Raw genomic sequence first — 18,945 nt, forward strand, 5'->3', positions numbered from 1 at the left:
ATTAAATGCATCCCTTTCAGACCACAATGCAATAAAAGTTATATTTAATAAGGGGCCATAGAAGCACAGATTAAAAGTTGATTGGAAACTAGATAATCAAATATCAAAGAATAAGGGGGTCAAAGAAACAATAAATTATTTTTATTAAAGAAGATAACAGCAATGAGACAGCACTCCAAAATTTGTGGATGCAGCCAAAACAGTACTTAAGTGAAAATTTATTTTTCTTAAAGTATACATCAATAAGAAAGAGAGAGAAAATGAAGTGGGCATGCAACTAAAAAAAAATAGTAGAAAAAAAAATGAACAAACCTAAATGAGCTCAATAAGAGGAAAAAAAATCCTTAGGACCAGATAGATTTAAAAGGGGATTCTACCAAATATTTGAGGGACAATCAATCCCAATACTATATAAAGCATTTAAAAAATATAAGTAAAGAAGGAGTCCTCCCAAATTCCTTTTATTACACAAATATCGTTTGACACCTAAAACATGGAGAAAAAAAAGAAAAAAAAGTAGTCTAATTTTGTTAATGAGATTCAATGAGAAAATTTTAAATAAAATATTAGCAAGGGGATTACAAAAATATATCACACATATCATACACTCTGACAAGGTGGGATTTATACTAGGTATGCAGGGCTGCCTCATTATTAGGAAAATTATCAGCATAATTGACTGTATCAATAATGAAAACAACAAAAATTATGATTATATCAGATTAAGAAAACTGACAAAATTCAATGCCCATTCTTATTAAAAACACTAGAAAGCATAGGAATTGATAGAGCCTTTCTTAAAATGATAAGTAATATCTACGTAAAACTAAGAGTAAGCATTATCAGTAATGGGAATAAAGTAGAAGCCTTCCCAATAACATCAGGAGTGAAACAAGGATGTCCATTATTACCATTATTATTCAATATTATCCTAGAGTTGTTAGCTGTAGCAATAAGACAAGAGAAATAAATTTAAGAAATAAAAATAGGCAATGAGAAAACAAAAGCATCACTCTTTGCAGATGATATATGATAAAACTTGAGGGAATAAACTAAAAAACTAGTTGAAACAATTAACATCAGTAAAGTTGCAGACTGTGAAATAAACTCACATAAATCATCAGCATTTCTGTATATTACCACAAAATCCAGAAGAGATAGAAAGGGAAATTCCATTTTAAATAACAGCAGATAGTATAAAATACTTGGGAGCCTACTTGCTAAGATAAACCCAGCAACTATATGAATACAATTACAAAACACTCTTCATACAAATAAAGACCGATATAAACTGGAGAAATATTAATTGCTCATGGGTCACCAAAGCCAATATAATAAAATGACAATTCTACCTAAATTAATTCACTTATTCAGTGCTATACCAGTCAAACTACCAAAGAAGTATTTTATAAAGCTAAAAAATAATAACAAAATTTATCTGGAAGAACAAAAGATCAAGAAGAAAAAAAATGTGAAAGAAGGTGATCCAGCAGTAGAAGATAGCAAGCTACATTGCAAAGTGTAGTCATCAAAACAATTTTGTACTGACCTAGAAATAGAGCAGCACATCAGTGGAACAGATAATGCCCACAATTCACAAGGTATGGTAACGTATATGGTTTCAGAAATCCTACCAAGGGGGAAGGGTAAAACCCCAAGGAAGTGAGACTTTTTGTGCTCTTAGGTGAATAGGAAGCTATAGTCTGAGGCCACCAGAAAGCTGCATCCAGAGAGGTCCAAGAGATCCTTGCTCCACTCCTAGATTAATCATGTCCTGACTTTGTCTCCTTTTCCTACCTTATTATATGCCTGTGAATAAGGTGTTGGAAGGACAAGGACTCTCATATATTGGTCACATCACCAGGAGGAATAATTATGGTTAAAGGTAATTTAAGTCTAAAATAGGGGAGAAAACTGCATCATTGAGATCTACCCTTTTCACTTTACAAATGAGGAAACCAAGGTTCAGAGATTATATGACTTGTCCTGTGTCACAGAGCTAGAAAGCATCTGAGGTGGGATTTGAACCCAAGTCTACCTGGCTCCAAGTCTGGCACCATGGATCACTAGCACAAACTCAAATGGGAATAAGAGCCACTAAACCATACAAAAAGGATGCATGTAGTGGCATATTGACTCAGAAAACCACATATTAACATGATCTCTTTTTTATTTTAGTTTAATTTGTTAAATATTTCCCAAATACATTTTAATTTGATTCTGGCCCATTCAGAAGTGTTGCAGGCCAAATACAGCTTAGTGACCTTGTGTTTGATACCTATGCCTTAGACAGGGGGAGAAAACTTAGATGTGTTAAATCATGGGATTTTAGGACCAATTTCCATTGAAAGGAAAGAGATCCTAAGTGTCCCAGGAATAGCAATGCCATCCGGAACACTTCTAATCCAGCCTCATAGCCATCATCTAGAAGAACAAAGTTAGAGAATGAGACCCTTGTAAATGTCCCTGCGAATGCTTCATTCCTGCCTCCTCAGTAGCCCTTTGTCTCCCAGCTGCAATATCGGCTTTCTTTCTCATCTTCCAGAAAACTCTTTATTCTGGAAGCTCAGTCCAGCCCCATAAATCCACATATTAGAAGTATACTCCCCTTCCCACCCTACCCCCACACTCTCCCTCACATTGGATATTTCTTTTATGTGTTGTCTTTTCCCATTGAATCTGAGGCCATCTCCAGTCATTCTGATCAATATCTTGCCACTGGACACATCTGGCTCCAGAGAACAGAGTGAGGCTAGTAACTTTGCACAGCCATGCCTCAATTAAATCTAATTCACTTGCATGTCTCTGCATCACCTTCTGATGTCATGGTTTTCTTCAAGAACAAAGGACAAACAAAAACAACACCAATCTCCTGTTGGAATGTAAGCTCCTCGAGGTCAGAGGCTCTCTTTCTACTTGTGTTTGTTTTCCCAGCATTTGACACACTGTGTGGCACATAGTAAGCACTTAGTGAATTCCTGTTGGCTGACTGGCTTCTAGAGTTGCAGGCAAGATTGTTCCCATGACCAAAAGCCATTGCACTGTCCAGTGGTTCAATGTGGGGAACATATATGGTGTGATCAACGAGAGTGATGTTTAAGATGTTCCAGTAGCATTGGCTTTGCCTCTTCAACCTAAGGACCATTAGGCTTCTCCAGCAGATTTACCACGGAGCCCTCTGATAGGTGTGATCTCATTCTATTCCAATGTAAATTCCTTGAAAGTAGGGATTGTTTTGTTTTTCTTTGTGTATCCCAATACTTACCCCACATTAAGTACTTAATAACAATATTCTCATTGTCATTCATAAGATAATAGCCTTAGAGTGACAATCCACTTCAGAAGTGATCTGCTTCAAATCCCACATTTTACAGATGAAGAAAATGAGGCAGGTGAGTGACTTTCTCAAGGTCACTCGGGTAGTAAAAGGAGGGCTGGGATTTAAACCCAGGCCACCTAAATCCCAGCCTAGCACTTTACCCACTATGCTGTACTCAGGTTTCCAGGTCCAGATGATTGATGTGGCAGAAGATTGAAAACATTAGCATGTATGGTGGCTGAGTTGCTATAGGATAACAACAAAACAAGGAACAATAGCTGATACGTATAGGACACCTACTCTGTGCCAAGCATTATCTCGTAACAACCCTATTATTATCCCTGTTTATCCTATCTGCCACCTACAGGGTCATAGTAAGATTTCAAATTGGGTGCACTCTAAGCACCTCAAACTCAACAGTTCCAAAACAGAATTCATTTTCCTCCCCCCGCACTCTCATCTCCAAACTCATTCTTCTTGTCTCTTCTTCATTTCCCATCAATATATTTGATAATTTCTCTGCTTCCCTGGCTACAATACTTTCTCTTAAATATAATAGCAACTTAAATTGGTTACATCACAGTTATATTGTGAGATCCATTCAGACTTTTTTTTTTTTTGAGGGTTGTGGGCAAGAGGATCACGAAGAGGGGTAGAAGATCATCCTCGAGTACTAACTTTGTAGGAACATTCCATTCCATGTTCAAGATTAATCCAAGGCCCATGATTCTCTCCAGCAGCCAAGGACAGCCCTCATGAGTTTGCCAAGGGCCTTTGTGGCTTCCACTTTACCTTCATCTAAACATCAAGACCATGCATAAAACATTTGCTTTCACTTCAGAAAAAGTTCTGCAAACTATAGATGAAGATGAATTTATCTTCCAGGCAGATGGAATCTGGAATCATTGAACTGAGAAAAGGAAAACTTGTTTTGAATCACAGGGATTTTTCTTCATTGCCTTTTATCCATCCCCCTATCCTCCTGCTTTAGGAATACACACATACGTTTGTGTATGTGCTTATATATGTATATATGTATGTTTATATGTGCATGCATGGATGTATACACACATGCATACATGCATACACACATACACATATAACTAAATATATGGGTCAAGTTGGAACTTTCTGGATGGTGTAGTTTATTTTGGAGAAAGAAAATGAATCCACAATGTAACTGCGTTTTCCAAATTCTGTTCTTTTTTTCCTTTCTTGTCTCATAAAGGATGACAAGACCAACATTTGTTTCACATCTCTAAAAACAAATGGAAACCTCTGATCAGGAAAAAAAGGGGGAGATAGGGAGGGAAGAATTTCACTTGCATTTTAAAGGACATTTAGGTTTTGTCAGTTGTTGTGAGAATAGTATTGGATGCCTTTGTTTCAAAGCTGGATCCCGAAGGAGCTGTAAAAGACAAATAACACTGTGGTCTTCCAAAGTTTTAAATGATAATAATAATAGCAACACATTCAGGTTTACAAAACACTCTTTTCCAGAACAACCAGGTTGAGGGAGGTTTTTGTTTTTATTCTCGTTTTACACATGGGAAGCTGAGGCTTCGAGATTTTAGTTGACTTAAGTATAGATTGTGAGACAATGTTAGTAAAGTAGAGGTCAAGTACAGATATCCTGACTTCTGTCATGTTTTATTCCCTACCCTATGCTGCCTTAGGGATAGAGGAGAAGATTCCAACTGAAATCCATATAGCTGATATGGTTTAAAAAGCACTTCCCATATATCATCTCATTTGATCTTAACAACTAATGTGGGCTGTAAGATGGACAGGCATTATCAGTCACATTTCCCAGGAGGGTTAACCTCACCAAAGATGTTGACTGATTTGCCCAACATAAAATAGCTAATATATGAAAGATCTCATTAACTTGAAAGATAATCATAACAAACGAATAGGATATTAAGAAAGTATAATTTCACTGCACTCTGCCCTGGCCAGACCACTTGTAGGGTATTGTATTCCATTCTGTGCACCACACTTCAAAAGTGACAGTAAAAAGTTGCTGAGTTTCTAAAAGAGAAAAAAAGAACACCAAGTAGTTAAGGGCCTCAGGGTGATGTCATATAAGATTTGGTTGAAGTAAAAGGGTGGGGCGGAGGGGAAAGGAGGTGTGTTTAAGCCTGGAGAGGAGAAAATGTGGGAGTTGAGAGCATTACTCAAATACTGCATTTGAAGAGCTGTCTTGTAGAAGATGATCAGACTTGTCCTATTTGGCCCCAGAATAAAGAATTATGGATGAAAGTTGCAAAAAGACACATTTGAGCCAAATTCCAGAAAACCAAACCAAACCAAACAAACAAGCCAAAGCCTTTCCCCCAAACTGGAATTGTTCCAGGTAGAAGAGAGCACCATGGGAGGTTATGCTTTTCCATTTATTGAAAGTTTTGAAGTAAATGCCATGTGACTTGGCCCTTGTTTGGTAGCTTGTAAAAGGCATTCTTCTTCAGGGGTGTATTGGTTAGAATAGACGGCCCTTGAGATCTCTTCTATTTCTTATATTTCTGAATTGTGTGATTTTTGACTGGAAGAGACTTGAAGCAAATCACTCCAGCCAGTCTGTGACTGCTTCAATCAGCTGATAAACCCAAACCTAAGGTGAAGGTCACAGGTGTGGCCAGTCCATTGGTGCAGCACTTAAAGTCACTGTGTTCTGTAGCCATAGTGTTCTTTCAAATTCCGAAGTGGTCTTAGATATGAACTCTGTTGGTCAATGAAGAGCCTATCTTGATAAATTTCCTACTTCTTGGGGCCCATTGACCTAGACCCTGAACCTGAATATGTCTTGTTTTAATCCCCCTAAGCTTGATTCTCTGAACTTGACTGGGCTGTTCTGGGCATACCCCCTGCAGACATTTTGTATTGGCGGTCCTGAAGACTCCAAGTTTTTTAACTGAATTAAACCCAATAATTATTTGTTTGGTGTTTACAGTGTGTAAGATACTGTACTGTATGTTTGGTGATACAAAGAGAGGGACAAAAAAAGAAATAATCCATGCCCTTGGCGGGCTTACATTCTGCTAGATGGAATAAGCAATGACTACCAATTTACAATTTAATTAAACATTTATAAAATTCAAGCAGAGGAACTTACATTCATTTTCCCATTATACTACGTTGTCTCAAAAAAATACATTCTATAATGCTTTTCCATTCATAAAGCACTTCTCACCAGTTGCCTCATTGGATTCAGTTCTCTGGAAGCTCCTTTGTAGATTATCTGATTTATCCTGGTGCTAAGGACCACCCTGGGAATTTTTTTTTAATATTTTTTATCTACCACTTTGATTCAATTCAACAAGCATTTTAAAAGGCCTACTAAGTGCTTGGCATTGTGAGAAGCTCTGGTGATACAAATACTAAAATGAAACAATCTCTGGCCCCACCAAGTGGAAGTTAAGGGGGTACCCATAACTGGAGAAAGGCTGAATAAATTATGGTACAGAATGTAATGGATTACTATGGTGTTGTAAGAAATGACAAAAGAGTTGATTTCAAGGAAAACTGGGAATATTTATATCAACTAATGGAGAGGAAAGAGAGAAAAAACAGGAGAAAATCTATTCTATAATAATCCTGTATAAAAGAAACACCTTTGCAAGACTGATGAACTTTGATCAGTGCAATGATCCACTGTGATTCTAAGGGAGTGATGCTGAAGAATGCTACTCATGTCCTGGCACAGACGTGACAGACCCAGTATGGAGAAGAAGACATACATCTGGGGCGTGACCATTGTGAGAATTTGTTTTCCTCAACTGTGAAAATATTTTACAAGGATTTGGCTTTTCTTTTCTTTTCTTTTTTTCCCCTAAGGAAACAACAAGGAGCTTAGCTTTTACTGTATAGGACAGAACAATACACAAATATAGCAATTTTTTTTTTTGGTGAAGGGAATTGAGGTTAAGTGACTTGCCCAGGGTCACACATCTAGTAAGTGTTAGGTGTCTGAGGCTGGATTTGAACACAGGGACTCTTGACTCTAGGGCCAGTGCTCTATTCACTGTGCCACCTTGCGGCCCCTGACAATGACATTTTAATATGAATTTATTAAGTGACTACCAGCTGCCAGAAGCAGAGGTAGCCTGTCAGAGTAACCAGAGAGCTGGCCTTGGAGCAGGAGAGTTGAGTTGAGGGCCCGCTTGTGACATACTCTGCCTGTGCCTAGCATATAATAAGTGCTTAATAATTGTTTTTGGAGTGACTTGACTATGTGATGCTGAGCCAGACACAACTAGGATGTAGCTTGCAGAGCAGGTACTGGACAGCTTTGAGTGGAGTTTCCCCATGGGGATTTGGGTTAACCTTTGCAATCACAAGTCCAAATAAACAAAAAAGTGCCAGGCCTTATGTTAGACTCTAGTGATACAAAGATAAAACAGAATGGTTCCAGCCCTCAAAGAATTTATATTCAACTTAGAGGAATAACACCCAGGAAGTCCATCTGCAAATGTCAACATGGCTTAGTGGGGAAGGCACATGACTTGGAGGCTTGGAGTCAGGGATATCTAGGTTCAAATTCCACCTCTTAAACTTACTATCTGTGTACCTGGGAAAGCCACTAAGCACCTCCCCCCTCCCCCCTTGCATCTCACTTTCCTCAATGGTAAAATTAGGAAACTCAATAAGCTCAGGGTCCTTTCCAGCTCTAAATCTATGCTCCTTTTTTTCTGGCTATGTAACCATCCCACTACTACTTTAGGGATAAGACTGTGTTTCTCATAATCTATTCTCCTAAGGTAGGCATTATTGTTGTAGTAGTAGTAGTAGTAGTAGTAGTAGTAGTAGTAGTAGTAGTAGTAGTAGTAGTAGTCGTCATTGTCATTTTCATAGTGGTGGTGGTGGTGGTGCTGGTAGTAGTAGTAGTAGTGGTAGCAGCGGTAGCAGTAGTAATGATAATAACAATGATAATAGCTTTTATATTGCACTCTAAGGTTCACAAAGCTCTTCACTTACTGTGTTATTTCATTTTACACTCCCAACAACCCTGTGAAGTTGGTGATATTATTGTTCCTATTATACAAAGGAGGAAACTGAGGCACAGAGAGTTTAAATGAGTTGCCCAGGATCACACAGTAAATATCCGAGATGGAATTTGAACCCAGGTGTCCTCGACTCCAAGATGATTTTGGCAACTTTCATCAATTTATATTCCACTCTTAAAAAAAAAAACCTTTGGATTATAACCATTGGAGTCCTTTGATTAAAGTCTTTCCTTCTCTCTAAAAAACAATCCACTAGTTTTATTTCTACTAATACCTCAAAATAGGCAGAGTAAATGGGCTTCTCCTGCTATAGTAAGGAGTGACAGACATGGGAGGTTTGGCTTGAGGCTCCTTGGATCCCCATCTCTCTGTTCTCATCAATAAAACACACTTAACACATTGCTCTCATGCTCTGATTGTTGTACTTACATGCCCCAATTCTCCTATTAAATCCAAAGTGTATTTGTATTTAAATGTAAATTGTATTTAGCATATCCTTAGTGCTTAGATGATGGAATGCTTAGGCTTTTCAATCACTCCCAGGGATAACTCCCACGCTGTGGAATCCAGTGCTTCTCTAACGCCCAGACAGGGCACAGATGAGCAAGAGTCAAAGGCATAGCCTGAGGACACTCAGAGAGCAGCACAGCTTGGATGGGATTTCCCTAGTGCAAAAGCTCCCTATCAGTTCCTGCACTTGAGCACCCAATTTACAGCAATGACTTCCAGTGCTGGAGTTGAAGTGTTTCTAAGAAATTCTGCCTACATTGTCAAGAACTCAGCTGATTATTATGTTTTTTATGCAGTTTTTATGTTTGTGTTTTCAATGGAGATTGGCCAATCCTAGCCTTTATGAGTATCTTGACTGATTCAATCCCAATGTGGACTTCAGTGCATGCACAGGCAATCTACCTACCACAAACCCCACATGGATGAGGCAAGAGAGTCTGATTCTGGAAAAGCATAATGGTATGCGACAGGAGCTCCCTGCTCCCCAATTTGGAGCATGCTTAGGCATCCTGTAAGTGGTTTTGGTCTGCTGAGTGGTGAAGAAATGCACTGTTGACTGGCTTTTGGGCTAAAAATAGATACATTCTAAATGTCTATAGTCTTTCCTTTCCTTCCTGCTCAATTGCTGTTCAGGTAAGAGAGAGGTATGCAATGAGCTCCTAAGTGGGGAGAAATATCAGGGGATCTGGACTCACCTAGGACTGAGATGGACCATAAATACAGATCACTGTTCTTTGCCTCTTTATATGTGGTCTGTTTAGCTTTTAAGTGAAGGGTTATTGGAGATGGCTATATCCTTGTGAGCTTTAAAAGTTTATAATACTGAGGGTCAGAAACCTGGGAGCTCGTTTCCATGCTACAATTTTCTAGGAGCCAGATGGTGAAGAGTACAATCTCAAGCAATGAGTCTGACCAAGCATAAGTCACAGGCAGTCAGTGATTTCTTCGTCAAATGGGTTGAATTCAGAAGTGAACTTGGTGAGGCAAATTGTATGAATAAACTTCTTCAAGTTTCAACCCACTTTCTTAGAGATAAAGGGGAGAATGAGTCCGCTAGTGTTGGTGGGAAATATATATGTATATATATGTATATATGTATATGTATATATATATGTATATGTGTATGTATATATGTGTATATATATGTATTTTTTTTTCTAATTTCTCAGTAAATATATCTTTCTAAAAGCCAACTGAAGTAAATTCATTAAATAATGCTTGGTGACTCATCAGTAAAACAACATTGGGGAGAATATACTAGAATGGAGCTACACCTCATAGCATTGGAGAAAGCCATTCTCAAACTCTGTTCGGGATTAACTCTGAATGACTCAGCTCTTCTCAGCAATACAATAATCCAAGACAAGTACAAAGGACTCATGAAGAAAGGAAAATGCTGTCCATATTCAAATAAAGAACTGATGGACTCTGAATACAGGTCAAAACACATTTTTTTCACTTTATTCTTTCTTGTGTTTTTTTTCTTCTTGATCTGTTTCTTCTTTCACAACTGTGACTAATATGGAAATATTTTTTACATGATAGCACATGTATAAACTATATCAAACTGTCTACTATTTTCAGAATAGAGGAGGGAAGGGAGGAGGGGAGAAATATTTGGAACTCAAAATCTTGTAAAAATGAATGCTAAAAATTTGCCTGACGTAGAACTGGGGGAAAATAAAACACTATTAAACTTAAAAAAAAACCCCTCTATTCACAACTGTGACTCATGTGTAAGAGTAGAAATTGGGATGAGGCTATCCCAAAGTATATAAGAACTACATGCGAGGAAATAATTACCCAAATTTGGCAATTGGTTCTCTCTGTTAAAGAAATAAATTTAGAGTCAGAGGAACTAACTCTTAGAGCAGTCCAAGAGTGGAATGGGCTTCTTCCAGACGTACCCAGCCTAGTGATTTTTCCTGTTAAGGTACTTAGTAAAAGTTGCATCAGACTTAATTCAATTCAAGGAGATAACATTTTCAAGGCATTTTTTGAAACAACACATTGGATAACATGTAAGCATTATTATTCTTAGGAAAATGGACTGTTGTTATTATTATGATTATTTTTTTACTGAACCTGAAGCTGAAATTGTGTGACTTCGTATCAGTGAATCCCCCTATTAGTTCCAAGGTCATCTTTTTTCTTTCCTCTTTTTCTTATTCCTTTTCCCTTGCCCCTTAACATGATTCTCTAGGGTTTCCATATAAGACAAAAATTTCAAGGCTTGTGTTTCTTTCTTCCCTTAAATATTCAGGACTGCTATTAATGTTTCTTAATTAGAGTGATATTTATCATTCCCTAAAGACTTCCCTCATTGCCTCCAAGATTTGGTGGGTTTTCTGGAGTTTCTTATTAATATGTACCACACATTCTTCAGGTTGCTATAAAAGGCTCTTTGTCTTTAAACACGCCATGGCCTTATTATAATTCCTGGCTGCAATTAGGACAGAAGACATGAGAAATGCCAACAAGAGTAACAGCTGGATCATTGACAGAGAACACACACTGTAGTCACTTATAATATTCAGGAACAGGGAAGGTTATATCAGGAAACTTAGTTAAATAAAGGTCAGCCTTCCCAAACAGACAAGTCAATGAAAGTACACCAGTTCCTTACAGAACATTAGTTGAATCATTTGTAAATCTCTATATTCCAAGGGTAATGTGATTTTTCTCAGTGTCCAAATTAACTTTAAGCCAAAGGAGAAGAGATATTACCTACAATAAGTTTGAATTCATGTCATACCAAAAAGACTTCAGAAAAAAATGCTACAACTTACTGAAGAAAGCAACCAAATTCTAACCATATGAGTCAAAGAAAATTTAAAAATTAGTCAATAAGAAAGGATCAAGAGAAACTGTAATTTTAGAATTATCTTCCTTCTTTTTTCCTCATGAAATGAAAGCCATTGAAGTTCTGATGAAGATTCTGACGTTCTGAAATTCTGATAAGTGTCATTTTAAAATCTTCACCTTTTTGTATATCTCTAGCTTTCACTTTCCATTTAATAAATATCTGATGAATAGCTGTTTGCTGAATGTAAATGAAGCTCTAATCTCAGTCAACTTTTTCCTAGGTATTTACCATGGAGGAAGAAGAGCATGCAGGGGGCTCAGTATAATCTACAAATCAATCAGAATTTGAATAAAATAGAATTTTATTCTATTTTTTTCTATTTTATTCAATTTTATTCTCAAATTTGCAGGTCAGGTCCCCCAAAAGTATCTACTGACCTTTTCTTTCTTATTCAATGAAGTTCCAGTGAAAGCTAGAAAACACTGTGTAAACTAGGATTAAGTTAAATTCAATACAACATGCATTTATTAAGTGCCTGTTGTGTTCTAGGCAGCATGCTATACATTGCAGTTACAAAAACAAAACAAACCAACAAAAAATCAAAGTCTCTTTCCTAAAGGAACTTACATTCAATTAGAAGAGAGGATAGAAAGGCAACAATGAAAATAATCCTGACCCTCCAGGAGTGTTTGTTCTGACTAGGTCAAGTAAGACAATTCTGCAGACTTGATTATATTTGGTCCCATTCCCTGAGAATGGAGGGTGCTCCTACTCAATCACCTTACTGCCATCACACCTTTATTCAAAATCATCTTCTCAAGGCAAAAACCTGATCCTATCACTTCCATAATTAGGTTTATTGGTACTTCTAGATAAAGTGTGAGTTCATTTGACAATCATTTCAGGCCCTCAATGAGATGGCACCAAGGCACCTTTCATAGTTTATATTAATCTTCTTCCTACCTGCTCTCTGATAAAGCTAATCACTTGCCATACACCAATAAGTGAGTTAGGTCATGTGGGCACAAAGAAAGGCAAAAATACAGTCCCTGCCTTCAGGAGCTCATATTCTAAAGGGAGAGACAACATAAAAGCAACTATGTACATTTGAGATACATACAAGGAAAATTAGAGACATTCTCAGAAAAAAAAGCACCAGCACTGAGGGTGATGGAGAAAAGCCACTTGTAGAATATACGATTTGGGTTGAGACTTGAAGGAAGCCTGGGGAACTAGGAAGTTAGATGAGGAGACAGAGTATTCCAAGTATGGGGGACAGCCAATGAAAAGGTACTGAGTCAGGAGATGGTGTTCAAGGAAAAGCCAGAAAGCTAGAGTCACTATGTTATAGAATGTTTGGAGGGAACTAAAGTATAAGAAGACTAGAAAGGTAGAGAGTGGCTAGGATGTAAAGGGTTGTAAAAGCTAGATGATTATATATGTGCTTCTGGAGTGAATAGGGAGCCACTGGAGTTCACTGAGTATACTTCAGTCAGGGGACATTCTAGTCTTCATGCCTGCTTCCAAGCTGCTGAGAGGGACTATTATTCTAATTCCCACTCAAATTTGAAAGTCAGGTCCCCCCAAATTACCTACTGACCATTTCTTTCTGTAGGAATCTAGAAGGAAACCCTGAAGGGTTTTGGGTTTCCAGTAGTAGCAGTGCCAGTAGCACTCATGAGCCCCCATCAGTGTAGTTCCTGTTGATAACCAGCCAGACTTCATTAGCTTTTTTTCAAAGACCATTTATTAAGATATTATAGTAAGAAAAAGGAAAAGAATCTATGTGTTCTAAAATGTTTATGGCAGGTCTTTTTGTGGTGGCAAAGAACTGGAAATTGCAAGGGTGCCCATCAATTGAGGAATGGATGAACAAGTTGTTGTATATGATTGTGACAGAAAGCTATTGTACTATAGGAAATGATGAACTCAATGATCTTCAAAAATGTGGGAAGACTTGCATAAAATAGTAAAGAGCAAAATGAGCAGAATCAAGAGAACAGTGTATGCAGTAGCAACAATATTGTTTTAAGAATTACTTTGAGTAAATAGTCATTCAATTATAAATATCCACATTAACTATAAAGGGCATATGAAGAAAGACACTATCTGCATCCAGAGAAAGAGTTGATAAATAGAAGTATGTATAAAATAATTATATATACATATATATATATATATATATATACACACATACATACATACATATACATACTTACACACACACACACACACACACACACACACACACACATATACTTATACCTGTACCTATTTTTGTCTAATGGTAGCCATCTCTAGGGAAGAGGTGAGAGGGAAGAAAAAATAAGAAATTTACATGATAACTTTATTGTAGATTTTGAAAGAATAGCAAGTTGTACATAACAGATTTGCAGTTTCACATGAAATCTTTTTTTTATTATCCTGTTATAGAAATGCTTGTTTTATTCCATAAATTAAAAATGAAAAGATACTATAGTAAGAATAGTAATTACAAAAACATTTTCCCCTAAACTGAGATGTGCTCTCCCTTCACAATTTGAAGTCCCTAGGGAGAGTGGGCTCTGTCTGAAAATGCAATGGTAGTAAGGAGCATGTGTGGAGAATACATGTGGCAAAAAACTCCTGGTTACCAGAAGATCATTTCACCCTTCACAGAACCCTCATAATGTTTGTCTGCTGGGATTAAACAATAGGTACCTTTGTAAAGTCCATAGACAACATTCCTTTCCAGCAGAAGTGGTTACACTTTGGCATGCTACTTCCTCACCTAGATGTCTAGCTTCTGTATATGTTTTCATTTGTATTTGCCAGTGCTTTTCCTGAGTGTGACTTCGCAGATGAGAGTTGGTTATGTTATCAGATACTAGTCCAGTCTCTTAAACACCATGGTTGATGGGTGTGGAGGTGACATAAAGAGCTTTGTAAGGCTTCAGTATTCCTCTTTCTCCACCTTGCTGTCTTGTCCTATAGTCATGATAAGCCTGATGTCCTCCACCAATGAACTACCTTCTATTGACATTCCTCCATTTATTTCAATCTCCCAGACTAAGAGATTAGTTTATTTGCTCAGCCATTCAGATATTCCCTTCCTGACTCCACCAAAGAGGTTTCTATTTTGTAAAGAGAGCACATGTATTGTATGACCACCATGTTCACAAATTTAAAACTCCTCATGCCCTTATAATGGTTACATCAATTGAAATGGGAGTGTAGAACCTCTTCATTACGGTGGTGACAACTCACTTTCATTTAAAAGCTTTGTGTGTTATCTGAAGGCCAGGATACCCCCTTTTAATGGATGGACCAGTTTGGAATCAAAGGGGTCCTGCCCTATGAACAACACGCATTGGCTTCCTCAAGCCAAACAATACTGCTCATTGGATCATATCTATTGTTAAGGTCACAGGCAAATGAGGGAGTGGTGAATCAACACTCCCTCATTTCACAGAGCTAAAAGGCGCTGGGCTTTTGTAGAAAATGGTGACGATGCCAAAGATGACTAAGGAGGTTGGCTCAATGTGCCGCATTTATCTGTGTACATATATCCCCTTCCCCAAGAAATAACAGCTTTTTAAAGGCAGAATAAATGTCAATTTAAATTTATATGTATCTTTTTATATGTATCTAGCTTTCACTTCCCATTTAATAACTATCTGACGAATAGCTGTTTGCTGAATGTAAATGAAGCTATAATCTCGGCCAACTTCTTCCTAGGTATTTACCAGGGAGGAAGAAAAGAGTACAGGGGGCTCCGTACAATCTACAAATTAATCAGTAAACATTTGTGAAGCATCTGCTATGTGAGAGACACTGTGCTAAGCACAGAAATCAGAAAGCATGAATAATAATGCTATTTTAGAGCCCAGATCTGACCATGTCACTGTCCTGCTCAAGAAGTTCCAATGATTCCCGATTACTTGGGATAAAACGTATGCTACTCTGCTAGGCGTTTCAAACCTCTCCTAATCTCTTGCAGTATCCCATTCCAAGATTAGGCCATGTTAGTCCTCCAAAGTGAAATTCTTGCTGTTGCTGCCTCTGTAAAGCATTTGATCTCCTGCCTCCATGCCTTTGCAGGGGGAGTCTGTATCCCAACCCTGGAATTCATTCCCTCCTCATCTTTACCTCGAAGAATCTCTAATTTCTTGGGGCACTCAGCTCAAGGTCCTTCCCATACAGGTGCTTAAGCCTATCCTGATTCCCTCCTAGTTGTTATTGAGATGCACACACACATACACACACACACACACACACACACACACACCAAGCTTCTTTGTCTTTCCTTTGTATGTATTCTGTACATGTGCACACATTTTTTCTCCTCAGTAAAATTCCAACTCCTTGTGAGTAAGGACCATTTAATTTCTTTCTTTGTGTTTCCATTGCTTATCGCAGTGCCTGGAACATAGTAGGTCCCTAATAAATATTTGTTGAATGGGTGAATGAAAGAGAACTGGCCTCAGAATCAGAAGATCCGAGTTGGAGGTAAGAGTGCCCTGAAGCCAGCTCACACTGACTTGAGAGAGCTGAGTGTTCCATTTTCAATGTGAGAATACATACTTTAGAAATAGGAAAATGTTACATATCAGGGCTTGATTTAATGTTTTGTAGATTGTACAGACTTAAGAAAGTGACAGAGAAAATGTTAATAATGAAGATTAAGCTTAAAAAATCTGTCAGGCATGATCCCCCCCCCAAGAGTCAGTTGTCCAAACATTCCCCAGCACAAATCTAGTTGGATGCCAGATCTGTTCATTTCTAGCTAGTATGGATGTTTACCTGTCACTAGTGAGGGGCGTTAGATAACCAATTTAGAGCTAGGAGGGGCTTTAAAGTTGAGTTAGTTAAGTTCTATCATTTAGCAGATGATGAAACTGAAGCCTAGAGAGCTGAAATGACTTCCCTTCTCAAAGTCTCACCACTATTAGTAGCAAAGTCAGGATTCAAACTCATATCCTCTGAGTTAAAATCCAACATTCCCCAACTCCCATTGCAATAAATTGCCAGTATACAATGGTATATTGGCAAGCCCTCTGCAGGTCTGAGTTGGACTATATGATCTGTTAGGTTCCATGATTTTATGTGATCCTCAGTATGTTATTTCAGTTCTCTTGGCCTCAATTTCTACGCCTGTAAAATGGGGCTAAAAATGTTGGCACTACTATCACACAGTAGGAAATTTTAATATTTGATTGTTGACTTATTGTATTGTTAAGTAGGCACCTTATAAACCAAAATGAACTGTTATATATGCTAGCTACTATTATATTTGCTAGGGGACACAATGCATAAAGTGCTGGGCCTAGAGTCAGGAAGACCTCAGTTCAAACCTGGCCTCAGACATTCACTAGCCTGTGTGACCCTGAGCAAGTCACTTAACCCTGTTTGCCTTAGTTTCCTTATCTGTAAGATGAGCTGGAGAACAAAAAAAATGACAAACTGCTCCAGTATCTTTGCCAAGAAAACCCCAAATGGTGTCACAAAGAGTTGGACACGACTGAACAATAACAACAAAAATTATATTCGGTATCAAAAGATCCTATAATTAGAGCTGGAATGGACTTAATGATACAGTCCAATTCCTTTATTTCATAGATGATGAAACTAGGACATGGAAGATTTAGTACTTTGCTCAAACTCCTACAGGTAGCAAATGACAGAGTCAGAATTTGAACCCAGAACCACTGACAGCAAATTCCATACCCTTTCCGCTGCACCATGTTCCCTCCACAAAACTGCAAAGAATTACCCATGGTAATTCATGGGTGTGGTCATTCTCTCCATTGGTGCAGGTGATGGCTCATGGGCGCCTTCTCCTAGTGTGGTTTTCTCATCTATTTTCTTCTATAGATCCTCCCAAAAGAACATGCTTTAGCATCTTGGTCTCAGCCTTTCTCTCAAGGCAATTTATGTTTGGTTGCTAATAGTGGACCTCAAGCTCAAGCCAAATTTCCTCTTTTGCTCATGTGATTGATGATTTCACTTCTTGCATCTGGATTACTATCGGTAAAATGATATCCCTCACTGGTGCCATCCGTGTGCCTCATGATTGTCCTTTGCTTTGCACATAACTGTAATTCCTCAGAGATAAGCGTATTCTGAGATTCACCACTGAGCATCATTACCAGTGAATATTTGTGCTAAGAAGATTGGTATTGCTGCAGAATCTCCCTCCTTTATGCCTCCCTTGATGCTAATAATAGGATCATTGAACAGAGCTATCCAGAAATTTTGTATAGGGTTCACAAATACATGAGAGTGTTCATGTCAAAGGAGAAGCACTAAGGTCTTTTTTTATGATAATCAACTAATTAATGGCAAAATATAGTGTTCTCTATACCTTTCAGCTACTTAATTTGACTGTAAACATGCATTTGGCTATAGAATATTCTTGGCAAAACTTTCCCATTTCCTTCTTGTAAGTTCATCAAGGATAGCCATGATATGCAATTAGCTTATTCCCATAAAGATTTTGTAAAGGTAATAACATACATATATGAGTGGTTAGTTATTTATGTGCTCTCCATTACATTTCTTGGATAAAAACCAAGTGTTCATTTTGGGGATGTTACATTCTGTAATAGATAAAATCTTCAACTTGGAGTCATGAAGACACAATTTTAATCCTATGTCACACGACCTTAGCTTGTCACCTCTTGGAACCTCAGTTGTTTTCATCTGTAAAATGAAAGAATTAGATTCAATGACCTCTAAATCTATGATATTTATTATTTTGGGGTTCTTTTTTCATGAAGGAGGTACATTTATTTAGAATCTTCTCCTCCTGTAATATCTTGGAAAATGATGGTTTAATGCTTTCAAGATTATGTCACCTCCTGAACACATTTCTTCAATGTATGATTTGGCCAAGCTACTGTTTTCTACTTCTTTATCTTACGTGAACCCATGCTTTTTTATCACATAGCATTTCAGGGTCTCAGGTATAAGGATCCAAATGTCATGCTTATTATCAAAGATGATTTAAGTATTAGCCTCTGGGCATGGACAAATGTGTTCCATGTCATGTCTCTTGGTTAGCTTCCTACCTATTACATCATTGCTTTGAGGACCATGAGGCTAAGAGGGGTTTTATAGAATCACAGAAATGCTGCCAAGTCTAGTCTTTCATGTCCACTTCCACTGTTTTTACCTTTGTTAATGAGGTCACACTCATCTTCATCTCTCATTAGCTTCTCCTGCAGTGTTTTACAATTAAATTTATATTATAAGCTGATGTTGCCCTTGGCTGGAGTATTTCTCTCCACTAGGCAAGGAAATTAAGTGTTTGCTGACCATGGCAGTTT

The sequence above is a fragment of the Phascolarctos cinereus genome, unplaced genomic scaffold (assembly GCF_003287225.1).
Source record: "Phascolarctos cinereus isolate Bilbo 61053 unplaced genomic scaffold, phaCin_HiC Scaffold_5;HRSCAF=322, whole genome shotgun sequence".
NCBI classification, from domain to species: Eukaryota; Metazoa; Chordata; class Mammalia; order Diprotodontia; family Phascolarctidae; genus Phascolarctos; species Phascolarctos cinereus.